Source organism: Condylura cristata, unplaced genomic scaffold, assembly GCF_000260355.1.
Source record: "Condylura cristata isolate star-nosed mole 26May11 unplaced genomic scaffold, ConCri1.0 scaffold00015, whole genome shotgun sequence".
Lineage (NCBI taxonomy): Eukaryota > Metazoa > Chordata > Mammalia > Eulipotyphla > Talpidae > Condylura > Condylura cristata.
Genome location: NW_004567116.1, coordinates 36,206,220 through 36,212,430, shown reverse-complemented (window position 1 = coordinate 36,212,430; position 6,211 = coordinate 36,206,220).

The following is a 6,211-nucleotide window of genomic DNA, read 5'->3' as shown; positions in this document are numbered from 1 at the left end:
GCTTATAGCAGGAGTATAATGGACCAGGCGAGAAAATAATAAGAATAATGAACAACCATATACCAGAGACATTTTGTGGGGGTAGAGTGGGGAATGGGATCAAAAACGGGGGAAGGAAGTGCACAGGACTATGGTGATGGCGCACAGTGACTCGGTGATGGGAAATCCATGGGAATTACAACTGAAATGAAAAAAAGAATGTACAAAATGATGTAAAAGTAAATAATAGCTTACTTTTACATATATAAAGGTCAAGTTAGCAAGAGTAATTTAGGAAAAGATTAGGAGTTCAGTCTTGGATGTACTGTATGTCATGTGCTCTTGAGTAATCCAAAATGGAATATCAAGAAAACAGATAAATGAGATCAGAGCTCAGACAAACACAATCAGATCAAGGAAACAGCAGAGAGAAACAGACAGACCCTTGTGCACTGGATAAACCACTGCACTAGCTTTGCAAAAGTCACAGACAACATCTTTACAATTACTTACTTGGAATCTTGGAATGTATTTGTGAGTTAGGGATTGTTATCCCATATTATAAACAAGGAAATTAATTCAAAAAAAATGTCAACTAAACTTTTCAAGGTGATGGGGCTTAGATTTGTCTGTGAAGCCCACAGCCCTACTTTTTCATTTCTTTTCACTTGGGCAAAGAAATTAGGAAGTGATTGCTGTAAAAGTGAACTCATTGCCAATTTTGAATGAGAGACTTCTAGGCATTTTCTACTCTGTCAATAGATTTCTTCATTGATAGTCATCAGATTGGGCAAACTAACACTGTGACTTTCAACTCTATTTCACAATGCTCCAGGTCCCATAGAAACTGTGCTACTTAGTCTCTTAATTTGAGTTATTCTTCATTCCCTTTTTCCTCTTGAGCTTACCTTTTCCCCCACTGCTTCATTATAATTAGAGCAAACTCTTAAGTTACACTATATGGTTATACTGTACAACCTACCCTTGTCTGGTCAGATCTTTACCCACATATGGATCCATTTCCCTTATATTCCCTATTCAAGTGTTAGTCTTATATGCAAGAGACTTCACTGGCTCTTTTTGCTAGTCCAGTAGCTTCTTTCCCTGCCCTATCTCTTTAGCAGCTTCTCCAAGTTCATACATTCTCACTTCTTATATAGACACATTCTCCTCTGTCACTTTGACATGACATGTTAATTCCCTAATCTACCATTTCTCCTCAGAAATGACCTTTGATCTTCCCAAAGATTAGTGGAATTAGAACATGTTTCAGTTCACAGAGTGAGCAGATGAAGTGCAGTTTCAAACCAAGAAACCACATCTACGTGCCTTGTGGGTGTCCCGCCATTAAAATCTCTGGAAACAATGAGAAAAAGTTGAAAACATGATGTTGTAAAGAGGGAAGCTCCTATTTTCATTCATTATACTAAGAAATATATATTTCTTTAAATAGAAATGAATGATAGCCCAGGAAGAACACTATCCTGTGTTTATAAAATAACAGCCTATAGAGGACCCCTATATGAGTAGCAACATGCCCCTACTCACTACCCACAAATTTGTCATACCCCTTCTTTTTTCTAAAGACTCTGACCAACTCAAGCATCTACTTTCCCTGTCTAATAGGAACTTTCCCATCAGAGCTATCCCTCTTGCAGAATCTCAAAAGGGTATCTTTGCCATCTTCCCAGACTCCCAATTGCCAATGTTCCTGTGCCCAGAGGAACACTTTCTTTTTGTTGAATCAACTTAAAATTTAAAGGAAGAGGGCTATTGAAGGATATTTTCTTTTACACTTATTGGCATTGTATAGGAGTTAAAATCTGGAGACAGGACAGTGGACATTATTCTCCAGGCTTCACGAGACGCTGGGGGAATGCAGCCTCAGGTGGGCTCCAACATGGTAACTTGGTACTTGTAGGCCAGAGCATAAACCACAGCTGATGTTGTCAGCTTCTGTTGTCAGGAAACTTGCATGTGTGGGATAAACTTCTTTAAGTTTATTGCCAGGAAGTGGATTGCCAGGACAATCAACACCATGTTGCCTAAGACCTGGAAAGAAAGAGTGTAGGCAATAAAATGGAAAAACTGTACAGAAGGTCTTAAACAGACCTTATAGCAATCAGGCACAAATGCATTTCCCCCCCACCCCTGAAAAGTCTGCCCAACTGCCAGGGCCTTGGGTCTACAAAGGGGCATATTTAGAGAATTTACATTGGCTTTAATATGACTCCCAGTCCTGTAGCTTCCCATGTGTTTTACCCTCTCATTCACTCTGCTAACATTTGACCTCAAAATATTACTAGAGATTGTTTCTCTCCTTTAAAGACTTTGCTATTTTGAAAAGTAAGGTTATAGTACTGTAGAGGTCTTTAATATATAAGGACTAGGCCTCCAGATAGTAGAATCATTCAAGTTATTTGGATACACCTATGAAAAAGAATGTCATGCCACATAATAAAAGCATTTTATCACTAAGAGGTGGGGTGAAGCAGGGAGGGCCAATTAATTATAAGTATTTGTTGAAAAGTTGTCCTTACTTTGCATTGCTTAGTCTTGATTGTAACTCAAGAACCATACCGATAGGTATTCATCTTACTTGACAGAAAATTTTAGATACCAAAGCCAAGATTTTCTGTTCCTTGGACCAATTTGTAACTTTCTGGCCAAAATATTTAGCTCCATTTTGACCACTTCTGGTCACAATATGTATTTTTTCAGAAATCAGAGGGCCAGTGGCTTCCAATGACTATCATAAAGGGTCTAATGCTGACATTTGAAACAACCTACCTAGCAAAATCAAGCTCTTCCCTAAAATATTAGCTCTCCAAAATATCTGTGAGGATAAGTCTTAAGTTCCTGTACATCTTAATATGCCCAAAACACCAATTTCTAGGGTGAAAACACTGAATGCACATGAAGTTCAGGATCCACTTGCCGCTTGTCACAGCACATGTCACCTGCATGCCCCATAGCATTTCTGAAAGCGGTCATCACCTTCTTACCATGATGATTTCTCATCTGGAGTAGTCGATTGTTGCAGAGGCAGAAGAAAAATTGCCCAAATTTTCAAATGGCCTGTTAACTCTTAGGTAAATTGCGAGAGTTCTATGGGGTGATTAATCCCAGACCAGATGGAAAGTCAAACCGAATAAGAAATCTGACCAGCCCCTCTTCTAAGAATATTTTTTTGCTGCCTGCCTTGGCCTCCAGATTTACCTTCCAGGGTTTCTCCTCCAGCCAACTCCACATTCCCCTTGGCCACAGACTAGCAATAGCAGCCTTCTCCTTGGCATGCGGCATGGTGTCTAGGAGCTGGCTGGTCATCACTAATGTGCCAGCAGCAATTCTATGAGGCTGCTTCTCTGTGTGTCTTTCATTCCCCATCTCTGGCCCCAGATCCTTGCTTCTTCCAATAAAATGAGACTATTGGGCAAGGGTGGGATGTCCCCACCAGGGCAGGGTTTGGCTAGGAAGGATCAGCAACATGGACATTTGTGGCTCTGAGAGTGTTGAATGGCCCCCTCAGAGAGGCTCTGCCATTCAATTTCATGTTCTTTCTTTCTATAGCTCATCTTTCCCTTTCCATCTGGCAAGCAATTCACATCTCAGTGTCCCTACCACCTCTACCTTGAAATTACTGAAGGCTGGTGATGACCTATGGAGGAGAATTGAATTATAAATGGCTGAGGCATTGGGTGAAGAGCTGTGACAATGTACCATTCTGCTATTCAGTAAGTCTTTGTACCAAAGAAGCCATTTTTGGCTGCCAGTTCTCTTAATATTACATTGGGTGTACAATTTAATTCTTTTGAAAATATAATAAAACATCAAAAGGAAGCAGGACAGAGAGGAACAAGGTAATAGGGAATAATTGCATGTTACTCTAGTGTCTTAATCCTCTTAGTAATGTAGTTGGTTCAAAAGCTATTCCCTCCAAGTCACTGGAAAATATTCTTACAGATTCCATGTATTTATGAATTTGCTCAGGTATAACTTGTTGTTTATTGATAATAACTACTTATCTTTCCTCTTTTACAGATCTGAGTCATTTAGACTTGTTTGTATAATTGTGCGTGTGCAGGAGTATGTTAATTATGAAGTTATTACAGACTGTTTACAGTTAAGTTGTTTTGAACAGGAAAAATTTAAGTCCTTAAGGGAAATTAAAAGTAAATTAAGCCCACAACTTCATCATCACCATGCTTTACTTCCATTCAAATTCAGAATAACTATTGAGGGACACACACAAAAGAGGAAACCTGTTCTCTTATTTGTTCATTGACTGACTAGGGTAAAATGGTATTGTGCCATGAGTAACTTCTACTTACTCTGTTTAGGGGAATAATGAGAGACCACAGGGCTCAGAGACCAGGGATATTGCCAGTTTGCAACGGTGATAATCATTGGTTTCTCATTGATGTTATAGAGACATAAAGTCAAATCATAAAGTGATTTAAAAGGTAAATTATGATCAATGTATGGGGCAATAAAATGTATAATAGAATTAAGTTTGCCAAGCTAAAGACATTCTGATTTGTAGTGCAAAGGAGTTGAGTCTTGATAGGAAAGTGAAAGAAGACCTAAAGGTCAAGAATTACTGAGCACCCTAGCTCTAGGTCCCTCAAATGTGGCCCTGTAAATTCATTTCTACACACGGGTCACCAGGTCAGAGTCTGGCCTCTTCTTGTTAAACTCACTCAGACTGGGATCTTTCTGTGCTCTATCCCCCTTTCCTTCTCACCCACCCCAGCAATTCAGATACCATGGTCTCCTCTCCCTACTCATCTTTGACTTTTTGCAAATCTCACTGCAATCAGATCATTGAATCTGTTTCCTTGAATTAGCATCTACATCTAGTATGAGGGATTTTCAATTCATTTTATATATATTAAGCATATGACTTCCCCCCAAACTCATACCTTGAATTTTTTAAAGTTCTAAGAATATTGACTTTTTACTCTTGCCAGTAGCATAGTCATAGCTTTTATGTTTATATTAAGACCTTGCAGTATCTAGTTGTGCTTAGTAGTCTGCTTATGTCTTATACTCTCTTCTGCTTTGAGAGTCATTTTCATGCGTGTCACTAAGTCCTAGCTTACGGTTTTAAAGTATGAACTTTTGTTAGTATCTTATCTCCCATCCAATGTCTTGGTTATTCCCCCCACAAAGATTCACTCAGTGTCTTAATTTTAACTTTAACTTAATGCATGTTACTCTGGATCAGAAGATAAAGCACAATTTCTCCCCAGTGAGACAGTTGAACCTTTCTGGAAGGAGCAGACTATTGTTGGTTTATGGAGACTTTTTTTAAAGTTTTTTTTTTAAGATTTATTTATGCATACAGATATGGGATACAAGCCAGAGGTGCAGGGGCAGTGAGAGAATTCACCAGAAACAGAGTGGGGAGCAGAACAGGCAGATCCAAGGAGTACACTGCTGAGGGGAGCAGTGGGAGAGACAGGAGAGGTCTGCCCCGCCATGTGGATCACTTCTGGGGCGGGGATCAAATTCGCAGAAGCCGCCACAGCTTGGCTTAGTTTCACAGTGCAGCACTCCAACCTGCTGCACCACCAGGGAGGGACCTCTGGAGACTTTTTATTGGAAATCTTGTAGCCACCCTTCAATTTATCCCCTTATATCCAGCTCAGTCTCACAAGATATCTAAGAAGTTATCTTATTCAAAATGTACAACAGAGCAAGTTAAAATACTAACCCTACCCTAGACCTTGGATTCCCACAAAGATTTTTTATTATTTTTAATTGAGCTCTGGAATGAACACAAATCTGCACTTCCCTTCCCCCACCCTGCCTGCCCTAGCACTGTTTACCACCTATCATTCCCCTCTGAAGCCACTTTTGTTACTTTCCTCTGTAAGACCCTGTCCCCTTAATTAACTAACTCTTCCCCCTCCTCAGAGAAATGTTCATCCTAGCATCCTCCTAGACCCTTTAGGGTCCTCCCATCATGTCTATATTACTTGGATGAGTCCCCACCTACTTCTCAAAGGAACTTTTGTTTCTTCCAATGTCTGCCTCACCCTCATCCAATAAACCTTTCTTCCTTTAACACAAGGATAAAAGATCAAGAAAATACAATATCAATTGCTGATTACTGAATAGAATGTGCTTTATTAACCAGAAGCTGCAGTGCCAACGTCAAACCCCAATCTCCATGTACAGAAGAGGTCACTGGGGACATGAAGGGGCCCTGGGCAACTGGAAGGAAGAC